We start from the raw sequence: 20601 nt of genomic DNA on the forward strand, positions 1-20601 counted from the left end.
CAAATCTGGGGTCTCAGAGGTCACCGTGGGAACAGGGGCCGCCCTTTTGTCTGCCTGTTTACCTTCTGTCTTATGCTTCGAGGACTGTGTCGACCGTGTGAGCCTGGGAAAAGAAAACAAGCTACGACCCCATATTTGTACAATGCCTGAGACATAATACCAACCATAACACAAACTCAGATGAGCTGTTCAGGATGTTGAACTCCTTCACAAGGATTGTAGCATAATGCAGCTAATGCATGTCAAGTCAAATTCATTTGTACAGCACTTTTCACAATACACAGTTTCAAAACAGCTTTACAGAAAATTATGATGTTAATATTTTTATTTTAATCTTTTTGCCCTATAGTCACATTTAGCAGATTAGAGCCAGGCAATGCATGTATGCGGAAAAAGTTGGACATACTTATATATACACAACTTTATATAACAACTTTGTATCAAGAGTTGGGTGATAATATAGCTACATTTTATCGTCAGGCATTCTCTCAGAATATGTATTATTAACAATGTGTGATATTAGGGATGCCAGCTATATTCATACAATATCAGTTATTTATTGAAGCTTTTTTTCTCTCACAATTGTGAATTTACATCTTGCAATTCTGACTTTCTCAAGCAATTTGACCTTTTTAAATTCTGTGGCAGAAACAAGCTTCCATAGTTATCAGCCAATATATATTCTTTTTTTATCAACATCGGTCAAAAGTTTATATTTAATTGTCATTCCCTCTTTTTTACATTTAGATCAGTACTGTTAAGTTTATTGGATAATATTAGATTTTATTTTATTATTATTATTATTAACTATCGGATTAGTTTATATTGGTAATTAAATTGTGCATATTTTATGTACATTACCTTTGTAGTGATATAAAGCTCACTTGAAGTTAATATTTATAAACACAAATAGTCCAATAACACTTTGAAATGCAATCTTTAGCAAATCTAAAAATGAATATCCATTGTTCATATTTTACATTATAATGCTGCAATGTCTAAATTCCCTTGCAGCATTTAGAATATTCGTTTTAATTTTTTTATTTTGACAAAATAGTAAAGAATTTTAAAATGGTGCATCCCTATGTTTTATAAAAACAGATAGTTCTGACTCTGAGTGATTATGCCACCGTCAAGAGGTTTTGTTCAGCATGAAGCAGAGCAAAATCCCCGTAACAAATGGCCTTACGAGGTTTACTGCTTAAGTATGTTAGTAATGCACTCTGGCCTCTTTAAAACAAGAATTTGCTCCTTGATATAAAACATGTATGGACGGGGCGGTATTGGTTTGTGTGCACAGGTGAGGTGTGTACTTTAATGATCTGGTTGGAGTGAGCTTTATGTAGTTTTCATGATTCCCCGCAGGCCAGTTGTACATGATTGCTGGCCTTCACTTGTAACACTGAGTTAATGAGATTACTTGCGCTTTCATTCTCACTCTCTTTCCTCCCTTTATCAGTTCACACCAGCCAGTCTATAGGAACGCACTGTGCCAGCCTTCGGTATGGGCGTCACTACTCGCATACTAAACAACAGTTACTCATATGCATCATGGATACAGACAAAGATTGGTAGAGGTCAATCAAAAATCCCAGTATGGGGCGAATCTCACATGACCAGGTCACATTCCACACCCAAAAAAATATATATACAGGTCCTTCTCAAAAAATTAGCATATTGTGATCAAGTTAATTATTTTCCATAATGTAATGATAAAAATTAAACTTTCATATATTTTAGATTCATTGCACACCAACTGAAATATTTCAGGTCTTTTATTGTTTTAATACTGATGATTTTGGCATACAGCTCATGAAAACCCAAAATTCCTGTCTCAAAAAATTAGCATATCATGAAAAGGGTCTCTAAACAAGCTATTAACCTAATCATCTGAATCAACTAATTAATTATAAACACCTGCAAAAGATTCCTGAGGCTTTTAAAAACTCCCAGCCTGTTTCATTATTCAAAACCGCAATCATGGGTAAGACTGCCGACCTGACTGCTGTCCAGAAGGCCTTCATTGACACCCTCAAGCAAGAGGGTAAGACACAGAAAGAAATTTCTGAACAAATAGACTGTTCCCAGAGTGCTGTATCAAGGCACCTCAGTGGGAAGACTGTGGGAAGGAAAAAGTGTGGCAAAAAACGCTGCACAACGAGAAGAGGTGACCGGACCCTGAGGAAGATTGTGGAGAAGGACCGATTCCAGACCTTGGGGACCTGCGGAAGCAGTGGACTGAGTCTGGAGTAGAAACATCCAGAGCCACCGTGCACAGGCGTGTGCAGGAAATGGGCTACAGGTGCCGCATTCCCCAGGTCAAGCCACTTTTGAACCAGAAACAGCGGCAGAAGCGCCTGACCTGGGCTACAGAGAAGCAGCACTGGACTGGTGCTCAGTTTTGCATATCATTCGGAAATCAAGGTGCCAGAGTCTGGAGGAAGACTGGGGAGAAGGAAATGCCAAAATGCCTGAAGTCCAGTGTCAAGTACCCACAGTCAGTGATGGTCTGGGGTGCCATGTCAGCCGCTGGTGTTAGTGCACTGTGTTTTATCAAGGGCAGGGCCAATGCAGCTAGCTATCAGGAGATTTTGGAGCACTTCATGCTTCCATCTGCTGAAAAGCTTTATGGAGATGAAGATTTCATTTTTCAGCACGACCTGCCACCTGCTCACAGTGCCAAAACCACTGGTAAATGGTTTACTGACCATGGTATTACTGTGCTCAATTGGCCTGCCAACTCTCCTGACCTGAACCCCATAGAGAATCTGTGGGATATTGTCGAGAGAAAGTTGAGAGACGCAAGACCCAACACTCTGAATGAGCTTAAGGCCGCTATCGAAGCATCCTGGGCCTCCATAACACCTCAGCAGTGCCACAGGCTGATTGCCTCCATGCCACGCCGCATTGAAGCAGTCATTTCTGCAAAAGGATTCCCGACCAAGTATTGACTATTGTGTGCATAACTGAACATAATTATTTGAAGGTTGACTTTTTTTTTTGTATTAAAAACACTTCTTTTATTGGTCGGATGAAATATGCTAATTTTTTGAGACAGGAATTTTGGGTTTTCATGAGCTGTATGCCAAAATCATCAGTATTAAAACAATAAAACACCTGAAATATTTCAGTTGGTGTGCAATGAATCTAAAATATATGAAAGTTTAATTTTTATCATTACATTATGGAAAATAATGAACTTTATCACAATATGCTAATTTTTTGAGAAGGACCTGTATATATTTATGTTTTTAATCATTGATATTGGTTGAAATGTAATTGTCATTTCCTCTAGTTTTATATTTAGATCAGTACCGTAAAGCTTGTCGGCTGATATTAGATTTTATTTTATTATTATTAACTATCAAATCAGTTTATATTGCATATTCATTTTTTTTTTTAAATTTTTTATGTAGATTACCTTTGCAGTAATATAAATCTCATTTGAAGTTATGTAGATTACCTTTGCAGATATATAAAAAATTTAATATTTTTTTCTTGCATTACACTGAGAATCAACACAGAGAATTTACAAAAACATTAAAAAGTTAACTGTGTGGAAGCATTACATAATGAATATATAAGGAAGAAATGTGGTAAATTTACATTTGAAAATATAAAACAAAATCTTGATGGTCCTTCAAATATGCTTAATATTTTGTGTATAATATAATTTTTCATTTTTGATAGCAAGAGTCTTCATTTATAGTCAAGGAGGACAGAGCAGTGCTGATTAACCACACAGACTCAATGAAGCTTTTCTTTGTGAGGCGTTCATGCTTTGTTAGATTAAATCTAGTGACTATGGTAACCAGGCACGAGCCACGACAAGGCGAGCACAATGGAAAGCGCATGTGCACACATGTAAAATGCATTTAAAAGAACTATACTGTCTACCCAGCACTTTGCAGTGTTGCTTGTCATGTACGGAAAGTGCAACATAAATAAAGAAGACGGTAGGCAAATGAAAATCCCAGAGATCTTGTATTTATATTTACTCTCCCACTCACACAGACTGTCACTTTAGATCCCTGCTAACCATCCAATTAAGCCGTTCTCATTAAAGAAAGCTGGCAATCTGTCACTGTTAATTCTCATCCTTTATCTCTTGCTCTCTCTTCACCCATCTCACCCCTCTGCCTGATTCTTGCCCTTTTTTCCCAAATGGCATTGCAAAATCGATGATAAATTGCTTCTGATTTTTTGTTGGTGAGGTAAAAGCGTGTTATTGGTGTGATTTATTGGATAAACCCTGTGACCCGTGGACCACCCTGTCCCTATCTCCAGAACATCCACATATTCACGACCTCTCTCTCCGACACTGCTGTGGTAAATGGCTGCATTCTCCACGGTGCTGTACACACTTTCACACACATTAAGATGAACTGCAGGTGTTTCATCTGACACTTCCACACATACACGACCTTTGGTACCATTGCACTCTGCATTTTCACTTAGCCTGACAGAGGTGAGTTTAGTTAGAATCTATCAATCCAGTTAATGCAATCCATACATTAATATATCTAGTTGGGTTCGCTCTATCTATCTATCTATCTATCTATCTATCTATCTATCTATCTATCTATCTATCTATCTATCTATCTATCTATCTATCTATCTATCTATCTATCTATCTATCTGTCTGTCTGTCTGTCTGTCTATCTATCTATCTATCTATCTATCTATCTATCTATCTATCTATCTGTCTATCTATCTATCTATCTATCTATCTATCTGATCAGCCACATTCAGAGCTGTTGTATAATTCATAAAGAAGTCACAGTCCTGGATACACTAACAGTTATGATGTGAAACACCTGTTCACAAACTGTGTATATCACTGTGCGACAACCATAGAATAACATTCTGTTATTGCTTACAGGTCACTGTCAGAGACTATATATATATATATATACATCAATATTGCCCAGACAGTGGTCCTTTAGTACAGTACACCCTGTGTTTAATTTCAATGCCCTCTCAGACCTGTGCTTAGCTTTAAGTAATAGTCATTCCATTCCGCTGAGAGCCTCTGAAGGGCCGTCCGTAATGACCATCGATCAATAATGTGAATTATCAATGAGTCCTGCTCTGGGGAGTGAAGATGGCACATATGGTGTACCGCCATCATCCATCCCTCATCAATATACCTGAAAGGGTCTGGTCATAGAGAGTGGGTGTGTTCAGGCCTCCAGCTGTCACAACAATCTCTGGGGGGCGGGGTGAAGTGCCTGTAATGATGATGTCACAAAGAGACAAATACTCCCTGGTGTGGAAGGAAACAATAGGGGAGCAGTGACCGTCTGACTGTGTTGCCCTGCGCCATGACAGCTGGCCAAGAGTCACAATCACAGCAGCTACATGGCCATTAAGTTCAGCCCTGAAGAGAGGGACAGATTGCAAAGGCTGCTTTACAAAAGCCCCTGTACCCCCTGCTGCATCGACGAGCTGTGACCTCCGTACCCCAGCTGAAACAATGACACATGCCACCACTCTAAAGAAGGCAGCCAGGTCATTCCATTGGACCAAGGATGCCACTAATTTTAATCTATACCTGCAAACCGAATACCTGATGCAGAGGATTTTGGGATATCCCAGAGGGATCTCATTATAAATGTATCCTTAACAAAACACTAGCTTTTAACTGTGAAAAATACTTAAACATATATCCTAATGATAATTCTGTATTGTTCTGCTTTTTCTCAAATATCTTTGTCAATCAGCTGTGCACATTTTAGCACTCTTGCTCTTAAAAACATCATGCTAAGATTTATTTCAAAGCTCATCAAATGTGTGCAATTTTTCTTTCAGGCTTTTAAATATCGGAGGTCAGCAAATATACTCAACTCTCAGAAACAAGAATAATTGTTTTAATTCAATAAGATCATTAAAAAGACAAATAAAACCCCAAACACACTTGTAAGTTTATTTTTAACATTTCAGCAACAAACCCTTGTCAAGGTACAACATCATAAGTAAGGTCAGTAATTACTCACAGATGGTAACATCACAATCTGTGTTCAATAATTGGTTAACAAGCCTGTCTTGAGAAATTAAAACAATTAAGGTCACATATTGATCTGTATATCTCATTACATCTCCTAGACAAACAATGAGGTATAAATAAGTTCTGAAAGACCACTACAACATGAAAAAAAATTCCATTTACCAACCACATAAACACACCCAACACATCCACAACAATAAGTATTCCCATATCTACATACACAAACTATACATTTACACATATAACTTCAATTTTAGACGCATGTCTTACAAAAACAACTCAATTCAGAATCTATATTCAAACCATGTCATTTTTTGTCAATTTAATAACACCAAACAGAAAATGAAAAACGGTTGTGAATGGAGTAATCTGATAAATGTAATTCCAGACAGTCTCACATTCCACACAAGCCATTCAATTCAGTTAACCTTTTCAAAAGAGTTTCCCAACCTTTTCAAAAAACCCATTCACGGATTCCAATATAATTCCAAAATATTTCTGATTCAAGGTTGCAATAGTTTAGTAAAGTTAGATTTATCAAAGTTTACCCTAAGCTTGGCTTTGATTCAATGCAGTGCCACAAATAACTATATCCAGAGGCCTGGAACATAATGAGGGGTCAAAGTCCAAACGCTGAAGGGCTTCCACATACCTTCACATACGCTATATTCTCACACACTGTTTCTCTATATAAGTGGCTGTGCATAAGAATTTCCCCCGTAGCCCCCTACCACCTCTCTCGTCTTGGCCATCTGTGGAGCAAGCTGTCCTCTTTACTGTGTGCGAAGCGGGGGGTGCAGGTCAGGGTTCTGTGCGTGTTGGCATGATATACACTTCAGTTTTACCATAATTTTGCACCGGTCTTGGGATTTATTTAAATTTTTACAAATCAGTTTCGACTTACAATCATATGTGGTTTGAAATCATATTCAAATTTCTGGAAATGCGCTTCAGTCTGACTGCACTGATCAGATTTCGTGTGGTTAATCAATGACACGTTTGGTGACTGAGCTACATTACACCCGGGATTGAAATGGTGGTTACAAAAAAATCTCTAACGTTAATTTTGGTCATGGCTTGTCTTGAAAAACGAAGACAATTTGACGGCCGTTATAGGATGTCACACTGCAGGACTGTGAGTCAAACCTTCTGACACTGCCAGAATTTCACTGAATTTGATCTCAATGGTCATTAATTGGCTGTCAGTGAACATGTCAAACTAACAATCAAAGACTTGTGATTTTAGCCTAGGATCAGACGGCCAAATCGTGGCCAAAATCGTACCATGTGTACCCGGCTTTAGCCTTTTCAGTAGCAAACATTTTCCTTAATGATTCATTGATCATCTGTTTCACCTGATTTTAATTTCGTTAATTGTTCTTTAAATAAAACTGCTGCCCTTAGACATTTCTCCTCGTTTTTGCAACCCAGCCGTGAAACTTTTCATTTATAGGATTTTTAATATTAAAGGAATTTTCAGAGTTCAGTACATGTTCAATAGACAACATTTGTGGCGCAAAGTTGATTACAACAAAAAGTATTTTGACTTGTTCCTTTTTTTATTTTTAAATCGAGGCTACAGAGAACCACTAGGAAGTAAATGAAGGCCAATTTTTGGAGGATTTATAAAATATTTTGAGAAATGTGAAGTTAAATTTTTCATAAAAGCACTAACAGAACATTGTATTCTTCTGCTGTGTATTATTAAGCTGTTATATATATATATATATATATATATATACACACACACACACACACACACACACACATATATACACTTGATTAAGGTTTATAGGCATTACATTGTTGTGGTAACAAAGTTTTAACTTTAAATATAACTACTATTTTTTGTGCAATTTCTCAAATATTCTAAGCGTTTACATCAAGTGGCCAGTTGAAACTGATTGAAAATAAATGATTTTGAGTATTTTAATGTTTACAGATTGGCTCCATTGACTATGTTGACTCCATTGTTTTTTCTAAACAAAAGAAGGGACAAGTGCAATTTATTGAAAGACGTTTGCAACAATGCTTTTAACTAGAGGTGGTATCATGTCTAACAGTGGTCCACACATGCCCTAGTGAAAGATGTCCTTCACTGGGTTGAGGGGTCTCCAGCTGTGGGCACGTGAGCACGGGCTGTGGAGAGCTCAGCTGGGCTCTGTGACCTGTTGTGATGTGGGTGCCAGTGGGGCCTCATCTGGACCATGAACACACACACATATGCCATACCCCAGAGAACAGCTTCCCTCTACCACATCTGCAGATGTACTGGATGAATTTTTGCCCAAATCCCTTTGAGTTGGGTTTGAAAGTCCACTTCTGAGTTTTATGTAAACCTGAGTGAGTCGAGGTTTGACTTTGGTTGTTTTTAAGTTTTTTTTAGCAGAAGTTTAATGTGGGGAGTCTTTCAAAGTAGTGTATTTCACTGGAATGCAGTGTTTCCTGCAGTGATATTCAGTGCCAGCACTGCACCGCAGCTTAATCTACAGTTCCATGGCAAAAGAGATTTGCAGTCCGAGTCGAATATGATAAAAAAGACAACAAACAGACAACAAATCCATCTGTTGTATTGTCTTCACTATTACTGCATGAAAAAACGAACAACGCATGACATGTTGTCAGATTCATAAACATATGACTCTTAAGAGAAGGTTCTGTAGTGAATCAGTCAAATTATCGGTTTGAATCACCGAATTAACATCTGACTCACTGACCAGATGTTTATATGACAGTGCAGTTAAAGACCATTTTAAAATAAAGTTGTACTATAATTAATAGTATTTTAGATGACAAAACATGACAATAAATTACAAAAATAATATTGTTTAGTTTATTATATAGTTTTAAACAATTATGTGGAAAGGGTTTCCCTGCTGCAAAAAAATGATTCAGTTGGAAGCATTTGAATATGCAGCTAACCCTCCAAATTGGGCCAGTTTAAACTCAAAACTTAAACGGTTTAAGTAAAGATGGCTGCCGGGTGACCCAGATCAGAAGCTTCATCCCTGAAACATTAACAGCCATGGCAGCAAAAGTACAAAAAACCAGAATGGAAGAGGAAAAGCAGGGTAGTAGTGAGACTCATACTCGGTTGTGGAATTAATCAGTGGCTAATTAGCGCCACACTTGTGAATATGAGCTTTGCTTGGGGCCAGTACCATGTGGCATGTGCCACATGTGAGGGTGTGTGACGGGACGGCTGGTGGGGAGGGAGGCCGGAGGGACTCCTGGAGACAGCGAGCCCCCGGGTACTAATCCACACAGATCTCCAACAGCTCCCCAAACCTCCCTGACACATGCCCCACATTACTGCCATGACCACGCTAGGTGTGAAACGTCCCTTAAAGATATGTTTTAACCATCACTTATTAGTGCTGCTTGCTAGGACACTACGAAATCTGGCAAAGCAATCCCTTACACTTAAACCACCTAGCAACTACCTACTTAAAAAATAGTGGCAGCAAATTCTGCACAAACAAGCTCCACTTACACTTTCTCACATTACATTTTATTACAAAGATTATGGAGGACAGGAATGAGATCAGAAATAAAACCTGTAAAAACATAATACTTTCTCCTCAGTTTGCTTATTTGTTTCTTTCAGAGAACATTCTTCCCTTCAGTCAATCTTTCTCTTTCTTTCACAAACATCTACCTGTGGTGCGCCTGAATGGCATTTATTCAAACCAGCTCAGCATATTCTATTTCTATCTTTCTGTTTTCGCATTTCCTTTCTCGGTTTCATCTCGCTGCTCTTCCTCTTATTTTCTCTAGTTTCTTTCCGATGCTGGTTGCAATAGTGCATATAACTGAGACAGCATATGTGCAGACCTCCGTACACACACACAGACACACTTCCTCTCCTCATGCTCTCCTGGCAACACAACACTCAGGCCTGTCCGCAGCACCTATTAATAAGACCGAGATGAGTGTGTCTCCTTGGAGACCACACCGTCCCTATGGCCGGTGATCAAAGGTTAGTCAGTTCCTGAGACCATTGTGCATGTTTGAGGAAGTGAAAGACGCTCAAAGGAGATATCATTCAGGATATTTAGCGTGAAAGTGTATTTAAAGTGACCGTTCAGCCAAAAAATTAACATTTTCTTATCATTTACTCACTCTCATGTGGTTCCAAACCTTTAAGGAACACAAAAGATTTTGTTTTGGAACCAGTTTTGTTATTGTTAACTAAAACTGTGTCTATTAAACCTGTTTTTGTCAACTGAAATAAAGCTGTTATAACATAAAATATAAATGTTAGATGAAAAAAATGTTGCCTTGGCAACTAACTGACATAAAATAAGCTGAAATACAAAATTTTCTTAAAGTAAACTGAAATAAAAACAAATTAAAGCTAAATATAAATTTAAAAAAATTAAAATGACAAAAGCACATAACAAAATTACTAAAACAACCTGAAATAAATTTTAAAACAAAAATTTTTTTGGGGGGGGGGGGGGGGGGGGGTTATTTTTGGTAAAAAAATATTTTTTTTTGCAAGAACCCTTGCAAAATTATTTAAAATATATCACGAAAGCCATCATTACTGGTCACATCTATGGTTAGATTGATTTGTTTAGATCCTGTGAAGTAGTGTCCCATAAGTTTTTTAAACATTAAGGCACGGATGTAGCCTACCTAATAAATAAAACATCTCCAGTTAAATAGCATAGCATTCATTTAGTTCGCTATTAAATAAGAGATCTAGTGCTAAAATGTGTTGTTTTTTAACTCAAGCTGAGCGCTCATGCTGCTGCTATCAGTTGCATGGATACAGTGTTGTGCCTCGCGCAGTCTTCAATCGGACGAGCTCTTCAATCTATCCTGGGGGGGGGGTTTAGATGGGGTTGTTTCATGACAATTAAAAAAAAAAGTCATTGGTTGTTGCGTTAAATCTTACCCAGATACAATAGTGCTATTTTCTGATTGGTTATTATGTAGCTCGACTAACAACACCAGGGGAGACGCGCTTGATTCCTGACGGTTCCATAGTTAGAGCGGCGCGGCCAGAGAAATTGTGGGCGCTGCGCGTATTAAATATATTTTAAATAGTTTTTCTGCGTGAGAAATACAATGTGTGGCGGGAGTGCGTGACAAAAGACCGAAATGAGTGACTGTCACGCTCAATGTGTGACACTTGAGAAGCCTGATGAAGAACCTGTTGCTATCCACCGATCCATGTTGTGGTTCTAACAACTTGAACGTCACGGCCGAGCGTCAGCCTATTTTAGTAATCACACAATAACTTGAAAATTTAATTTAAATTTTATATCAATATTGGCCTACATATACTTTTTACTTTTTATTTTTAATGGGAATTTCCTGGTAAAATGAATGTAAAAAAAGATTATTTTATATTTTATTTTGCCTTTCCACGGACCACCTGCAGTACCCTCACGGACCACTAGTGGTCCGCGGACCACTGTTTGGGAATTGCTGCACTAGACCATTTAAGAACTCAAACGAAACATGCGGATCGATGGATTTATTTACGGGTTGAGAGAGGCTGCACAGTTAAGCGGCCAGCGGCCGCACATCAGGCCGCCAGATGATGTTGCTAAGAACTTGCAATTTATAAGTATTATCAGACCGGCCCTCGCGGCCTCGAAATACTACCGGCCCACCGGGAAAAGTCCAGACTAAAGCCCCTGCTAGTAATTACAGTAAAAAATAATATTTTTTAAATAGCTGTTTGGACCCTATTGACTTTCATTATATGGATGAAAAATATTTTGTGTCATTTATCAACGTAAGGGTAATTAAATGATGAAATAATTTTTATTTTTAGGCGAACTTTTTTTTAACAAAAGTGACAATAAATATTGGCTTTTCACATAAGTCAACATTTAGTCCCCATTTCTGAACGAGTTGTAATTTCCTGTATCCTTTGACCTTCAGGGAAAGATGTAAAACATCACAGAGATTGTTTAAATGGTGACCACTGAGTTTAGCCCGTGGTGCTGAAGTTAGCTTTTCACGAGCCAATTAAAATCTGACACCGAGGCTCTTTTAAACCTACTAGTACGTACCTATATGCACATAAATAAAATGATGAACAACACACAGGGAGCAAAGGTTGTGTGTACTCTTCAGCAGAAGACATACAGCGTGTGTGAAGACGCAGTAAATGAGTTTGCGGCTCCATTAGGCCCCCTGTTCATCTCTCTGATCTGTGTTTTTTCAGTCCTTTCAACTCCCTGAAGTACAAAGTGAACCCTGTGGCCTCCTGTGATATTCCAGCCCTTTGATGAAGGCCACTGGAGGACAAATAAAGGCTTGCAGTGGTCTGCTGTTTACGCTGAGGGGCCCGCGTTGGGCCCCATCTCCCATCCTCTCCCTCGATCTGCTGCTGGCTATGTGGGGACGTTAATGATAGGACACTGCGCAAGAGAAGCAAAACCTGCTCCTGCTGGGTTTCCACCCGCCATCGCTGCTCAGGCTGCTAATTCTGTCCCACTGATCTCGCTGTTTTCCTCTGCTCCCTTCAGCTGTCAATCTCCCGTCCCCTCGCTCGGAACTCGCTGTCAGAGCAGAAAATGGGGCCACAGCAGGTAATGGAGGAGATCCTGCTAGGAAGATTCATATTTTGTCTTTCTTCAGACACACACATGCTGTCTTTTTCACTCTCTCTGTTGGACATGACCTGTGGCTGTGTAGCTGTGTTAACTGATAAAGTGGTGTGCTCAAGGTTACAAACTCAAAGACCCCCTCACTGCTCCTGACTGACCTAACGAAGATCTCTCGGCGCCCTGAAGGTGAAAGCCGAATGGACATATAAAGTGTCGAACAGAGTGCCCTCGAAAACAGTCACTTTGTAGCTGTAGTTTCTCAAGCTTAAAGCTACTCCAACTAAACTACAAGCTACTAAAAAAGTAGCCAACTGCATTAAAGCTACTCAAAGGTGCTCTAAGCAATGTCACGTGTTTTTTAGGCCAAAACATTTTTTGTCACATACAGCAAACATCTCCTCACTATCCGCTGGCTGCCTGTCCCCTGAACACACTGTAAAAATGCGCAGTGTCTACAGACACCCCAGGCTCCAAAAACAGCAACAAAAACAAACTGGGCAAACCCGGACCATGAAACATAACAAACTGTTCCAGCCAATAACCGACAAGAAGGATTTGAGGGGTTGGGTTTGGGGGGTAAGTGCGCGGATGAGGAGGAGGGAGGGTCTAGCTAGCCTCCGTTTTGTTTGACAATACTTCAAACATCAACAAAAAGTGACGTCACCCAACATGGCTTAGAGGACCTTTAAAGGGTAACTCAACCCCTGGTCAGACCCTGACTCCACCCACTGGCAATATTTGAAAAATGCTGGAAAAGTAGGCAGAGCCCAGCGGAGGGGGGGCATGCACTTGAGACCAATGTCTCACTGTAGGCAAGGGCATGGTGAGCTGGTGCCTGCTTACATCACGCACTACCACAACATCCAATAGGAAAATTCAACTGCAGTAGCCATCGTTCAACCTGAAGGCAGCAGCACTCAGACGTTTTTTACACCATATATTGTAGAATTAAAACACTTTATACCCAAATGTCAAATGGCATCAATAAAGCCCCAGTCTTACAGATCATTAACTAAAAAAAGTTGTTTTAGGGTTTAGTTACCCTTTAAGAGGGGATTTTTTTTAAATTTTACAGTATATATAGACTAATAGAACTAATGGACTAATAGAACTGGAGTGACACCATTAAACTTGGACATACATACACTAAATACAAGTAAGATAACAAATACACTAATTAATAGCAGCATTTAATGAAATATATCGCTACATACATTAAATGAAATGCATATGATTACATATAATGCTGAATACATATAAATACACAGAATCCAAAATTCTGCACAAGTAAGAAGCCACGTGCATGACATGCAGAAGAAAATAAATAAGATATTGTGGCCACAAATTAATAATTAAATCCCACAACTTTTTTTGGGTCGGGTTTTATTAATTTGTTCCATCATTTCAGTTAAATTTGTTCTCTAATTTGTTTCCTTGTTTTAATTTAGTTCAATCATGGCCAAACAACTAAAAATAGGGCAAAAAATAATTTATTGGAGATAATATAATAATAATAATAATAATAATAAGGAAATGAATTATTGGGAATACATTCTTAATTCAAGTCCCACAATATCATGATTATTCCCCAATATCATTTGCGGGGCTCTGTAAACTGGAATTGGTTAATCATTTTTTAACCAGATCATTAACAGGAAAGAATGAACAGATTCACTAAAATTAATTAGACTTAATTACATACAGTTAGGTCCATATATATTTGGACGCAGGCACAATTTTCATATTTCTAGCTCTGTATGCCAGAATAAAATTAATATGAAACAATCAAGATGAATTTGAAGTGCAGACTTTCAGCTTTAATTCAAGGGGTTGAACAAAAATATCAAGTAAATATTTTAGGAACTGCAACCATTTTTATAAACAGTCCCCCCATTTTCAGGGGCTCAAATGTAGTTGGACAAATTAATATAATCATAAATAAAATGTTCATTTTTAATATTTGGTTGAGAATGCTTTGCAGGCAATGACTGCCTGAATACTGGAACCCATGGACATCACCAAAGACTGGGTTTCCTGCTTTGTGATATTTTGCCAGGCCTTAACTGCAGCTGTCTTCAGTTGTTGTTTGTTCGTGGGTCTTTCTGCCTTTAGTTTTGCTTTCAGCAAGTGAAATGCATGCTCGATCGAGTTGAGATCAGGTGATTGACTTGGCCATTGCAGAATATTCCACTTCTTTTCCTTAAAAAAAACTCCTGGGTTACTTTTGCAGATGGTTTTGGATCATTGTCCATCTACTGTGAAGCGCCGTCCAATCAACTTTGCTGCATTCGGCTTAATCTGGGCAGACAGTATATTCCTATATACTTCAGAATCCATCCAGCTGCTTCTGTCTTCTGTCTCATCATCAATAAACACCAGTGATCCAGTGCCACTGGAAGCTATGCATGCCCAAGCCATCACACTGCCTCCACCATGTTTTACAGATGACGTTTGGATCATGAGCTGTTCCAAGCCTTCTCCATACTTTTTTCTTGCCATCATTTTGTTACATGTTGATCTTAGTTTCACCCGTCCAAAGAATGCTTTTCCAGAACTGGTCAGGCTTCTTGTTTTTGGGCAAAGTCTAATCTGGCCTTTCTATTCTTGATGCTTGTGAATGGTTTGCACCTTGTGGTCAACCCTCTGTATTTGCTCTCGTGAAGTCTTCTCTTGATTGTAGACTTTGACAATGACACGCCTGCCTCCTCGAAAGTCTCCTTTACTTGGCTGGATGTTGTGAATAGGTTTTTCTTTACCATGGAGAGGATCCTGCAATCATCTACCACTGTTGTTTTCCATGGACGTCCAAGCCTTTTTATGTTGCATAGCTCACCAGTGCATTCTTTTTTTCTCAGAATGTACCAAACTGTTGATTTGGCCACTCCTAATGTTCCTGCTATGTCTCGGATGGATTTGTTTTGTTTTTGAAGCCTAATGATGGCCTGTTTGACTTGCATGGAGAGCTCCATTGAACGCATGATGAAGGTTCACAGCAATAGATTCAAAATGCAAATACCACACTTAGAATCAACTCCATACCTTTTATCTGCTTAATTGATAAAGAAATAACGAAGGAATAGACCAAACCTGTCCATGAAACAGCTTTTGATTCAATTGTCCAATTACTTTTGGTCCCTTGAAAAAGTTACTCTCAAGAGCTGTAATTCCTAAACCCTTCTTCCAATTTGGATGTAAATACTCTAAAAAAAAAATCAAACATTGTGCCTGTGTCCAAATATATATGGACCTAAGTGTATGAGATAGTGTTTGATTATGGTCTTCTGGGTATGTTTACACGTCAATGTACTAAAAACTGAAAAGTTTTTTGTTTGTCAAAATGATCCCCATTTACACTGATCTGCGAAAACGTCTAAACCAGTGTATTATAGTGCCAGGCCAGTAGTTGGCGATGTCAGATTGAACATGTAATACGCATGCAATACGACCCCTCAGTTTGCTTGGCTGTAAAGCTGCATGTGCAACACAATGGGACATAAAATTGGATTATTTTGCGCTATACCACTACTTATTGGAAAAAGTAGCTTGTCACTGGAAAAACTATACTGTTTCCAGTATAGTTTGGAGTCAGAGTTCAGTTGGAGTTAATCCAGCTGCATTTTTGGTCTTAGTTTATAAACTGTAAAAGCTACACAAACCTCTCTAAACCAGCCTGTGAGTAAGGCTGGTGTCATTTTTTTTTTCAGCAGGGAGCTGGGCTATTCTCAAGCTACTGAAAAATAGTCTATTTTTTTAGTTTCTTACTCCCCAACACTGATCATGAGGATACAGTGATATTTCAACTGAGTTCTGAAGCTCAGGGAATATAAATAAAGCACATCGGTGGACCAGATGAACACAGTTCAGAACTGCCCAGTCATCACGCTACTTCCTGCATCTCCTCCAGCTGTAAGGGAAACATGGCATCAGCACTTGCTTTCTCCTTTAGTCACTCTCTCTCTTTCCCCATCTTCTGCCTGAGCCACATCATAGGAAACCTGCACCCGATACACTGAGCCCAGACACGCTGCCTGTAATGGATGCTGTGTTGTCTTCAGACACACTCTCTGCATCACATTACTGTGCAGGAGACTGCTGGTGGATATGTGCTGATTCAGAGTCAGCATGTGCAGTCTGAGGAGAGAGTAATGAGGCTACGTGAGGCACAGTGCCCTGGAGCAGCCAATGCTTCACTCGTGTGCTGTGATGTGAGGCCAATATCAAAGTCCCTCTTTAAAAGCCCACAATGCACTGCAGAGAGGCCCTGAGATACAAACCTAAAATCACACACAGGCCCCTGAGGGGAACTGAGACTATTTAAACAACCATTAAGGGCTCTCTATTCAATATCTGAAGTACTTACAGAGAAGTAAAGAATCAAAAGGAGAAACAGAAAGAAAGAGAGGGATAGGATAGATTGCCTATGGCAGGGATGTCCAGATCCCAAATAAATCCTCTATATCTCTATATTAATTAATTTGAAGGATTCATTTGAATGTAAGAATCATGAATCATAAAAAAAATAAACATTTGACACAATCTATGTAACTTGAAAAACAGTGATGATGCCATTTGAATATGAGATTTTCTGGCCATTCACATTGAACTCGTTTTTGCTTTGAAAAACGCATAACACGATGAGTGGAAAATAAAAAAAAAATGTAGAGTTTCAAGATGTATTTTTTAAAACGTTTGATTTTTGAAAGAAACACTGCAAAAGACGCAAACACAATGGTCAAAGACATCCATCCATCACATGTATATATTGAAAAATAATGTAAGGCCCTGTTTACACTTGGTATTAAGATATATTTTGGTCGATTGGATCACAAGTAGATGAGGGAGACACATTCCCGTTCTGGTGTTTTAATCTGTCTCTTTTGTCCACTTTCAACCACTTCTGTCCTGATTTATTCAAGGGGAGGGTCTATGTGTGGGTAAATCTATGGGCTTTTTCATGGACAAAATAAGCTAACACAAATTACATACAGTATGAACAAGACCGGAGACGAAGGAAAAACATACGAAGAGCAGCAGTTTTTGTTTCTGCTCTGATCATGTCGAACGTGGTGAGTGCGTGTTAGAAATTAGGAATGGTGAGAGGGCCTTGACTTGGGTCTTCAACTGACCAAGTTTAAATCCTATCTAGCTAGCCCGCTTCCCATTATGTTTACGAATTAGGTCAGTAGGCGGAGAGTTTATGAACTGATTCTGAAAAATGAAGAGGAGAGCATGATGACTTGAAGGACATCTAAAGGCAGGGAGGAGTAGCTCTGGTTTTCAGGAATGTGAGGGGAGAGAGGAGCAGTAGATTACAGATGTGCCAGCCAGTGAGGGAAATTCCCACAAGACACACACAAGCACCCAGTGGCATTCCCATTCCCTGTACACACTTTGCCATGAGATAATAGTGAAGAATAAAGCAAAAATGAATAAAGCAAAAATGACATGAGATGCAAACAATTTTCAGCTGATAAAGACACCCACAATTTTTATTATCTCGCATAACTTCTGGAGAGAAATAACACAGACAGTGGACAAGGTACTGTAAATAGTGTGGCTCGGTAGATCCCTTAAAAAATATTTCTGTTTATTTGAGCATCCTAACCAGCCCAAAACAGTCGCTGTGTCCGAAATCACATACTGTCTAGTAGGTACTACATTTGGTTTGAAACTTACTTTGTTGAAATTCTATATAGTATTAATATGTGTAGTATGAATGAAATTCAGACATACATCATGCATTATGTTGTCACTGTCACGTTAGCTACCAGCTTCAGTTGCGTCGTTTTATTGCCATTCACAAATCCTCTCCCATGGCATCATGGTTAAATGACGTTAAGTGTCCATTGGCTGAGCACCTCAGATTCTTGGTGGAAATTGCAGGTCAATCTGGCTGCTTTTCACCTGCCGTTTTATAAATATTATGAATTCGGACATACTACGGCTCACATTCTATTCTTTTTTTGCCTACTAAATAGTAAGGAAGTAGGCATATTCTCACACAGGGGGTGACATTGGCTCCACCAATGCGTGAGTTTGGGACAAAAATCTACCAGTTGGTCAACCAATGGCAGACAATGGGGAATATTCAAGAAATTGATGATATTTCTTGGGTGCACAAGAGCAAGAGATGCAAATAACCACAGGCTTTAGTGAGGAAATGTCATCATCTAACTCTTTGCTAATATGACTAAGTGACAGCATTCCATGGCTCACTTTTGCTAGAATGGCTCGGTTATAACATTCCTTCTCAGCAGTGCCCTTCAGTGCTGTAAAAATGACGCTTGAAATTCCCTCATAACATCGCTTAACACATTGATAACATTATGATAGCAGATGTTAAACTAGTGTGTTTCTCCATACCATGTAGCTCTGTGAATGTATCAGTGGAGTTTGGATCTACGATCCCTCTGGTCTTCCTTTATTCTGTCTCCTCACAATGTTCTCCCCTCCCTCTTCTGTAAACGCTGCCTGCCTGGTCCTGCAGATAAGCTAAGCCAGCAACTCCTCCCTCTCCCTCCTCTCCCCTGCCTGATCAGGTGAGCTGCCTCAACTAAGTCTCTAAAGATTACACATTTACTTTCAGAACAGGCAGTGCGGCAAACTAACAGCAGAATCTCAATCTAGCCATTGCCATCACCCCTTTCCTGTTTCCCAGTACACCTTGCCTTAATAAACCCCAGCTATCTGTCCAGCATAGTGAACGGCTATAGCAGGGGCTATTAAAGAGATAAGACCAGACTCTTTCTCCACCTCTGCTGTCCCTCTTCACTGTCCATTCAACTGCATCCATAATAGAACTAAATACCTTTTTACAAACCCTTTTTGTGACACGCTCACGTGGCCCTAAACCGGACGAACAAGCCTAAGCTCAAATCTTTCTTCATCCATCAGTTTTATTTACTCTAATGGTCAATGTGCAACTTAAGTTGATAGTGTAAGCTCACTTTGGTTAATGTGTAAGCAGGACACCAGGGCGAGTCTTAGCAGCGGTGAGTCACAAACATGTACAAATCTTATTTTTGCAACTGAAGCTCACATCCGGTATTACGGTCATATTTCATAAGAATTTTTTGAATGAAGTAAGCCGTAATAATTTGTGTTAATTCTTATCAAATTTTTATTGATGCGAGTCACTGAGTTGAGCTTTTTAGCAAATGCAAATGGTTATGGTAATTGTGACGGTGTTTCTCATAATTGCTACTTTACGAGACTTTATTTCACTCAATTATGGCTATTATTTATAATTTCTTGTAATATATCGCACAATGTGAAATGACTTCCATAATTAAGAGTCCATGATGATTCATTCAGACAGGGTTAGGGAGGAATTAAACTCCTACCCGTTGGAGAAGCGTGCGAGGGCTTTGTGGGTCGTGTGCTGACACACCCTGCCTGCGCATGTCTTTGATGTGACACACAGCGCTGTTGTTCCAGCTGCTTTATCACAATCCCTCCCTCCTAAACCTGACCCCATCCAGAATGATCATATAACTCCTTACTCCTGCTACAGTATCCACATATCCACAGTACACAGTATGAGTGAGTCTGTCCATAGTTAAGCATAACCACAACTTATTGAAATTAGGATTTATAACAACATTTCTAAAAACTACACTACCTATGGTCCCAAAGAGAGATATGAGAAGTCGCTGTTAGAAAATACGAATAACTTCAAAAGAGTTCAACAGTGATCATCCACTCCCACAATCAATAATCTAGTCCATCTCTTTCAAACAACTATATCTTTCAGATATATTTTAAATATCTGAAAATATTTGAACAGTTTACTGTTTACCCAATACCCTAAAATGTTTACCATGTACACTACTTTTCTAAAGTTTTGAGTAGGGAGAATTTTTCACTGTTTTGATGAATTTTTATGCTCACACAAGGCTCACACACTGCTGCCAGTCATTTAGTTATGCATGAGCCTTGGCAGAATTAACCGAATGGTGTATTTCTGCCTTGAAATACATTCCTTTATTAAGCAGAGCAAAAGTATTACGTTTTTTTAGCACT

The 20601-nt window shown here is 39.0% G+C and overlaps 1 protein-coding gene across 6 annotated transcripts in view; it reads right to left on the bottom strand.

Annotated features, from left to right (window-relative positions):
* Nucleotides 1-20601, bottom strand: part of bcar1 (BCAR1 scaffold protein, Cas family member) — a 106626-nt gene that overhangs the window by 14220 nt on the left and 71805 nt on the right. The gene's annotated exons all lie outside the window — the stretch shown is intronic.

Source organism: Siphateles boraxobius, unplaced genomic scaffold (genome assembly GCF_051911475.1).
Source record: "Siphateles boraxobius isolate OS27281-9 unplaced genomic scaffold, OSU_SipBor_1 31, whole genome shotgun sequence".
NCBI classification, from domain to species: domain Eukaryota; kingdom Metazoa; phylum Chordata; class Actinopteri; order Cypriniformes; family Leuciscidae; genus Siphateles; species Siphateles boraxobius.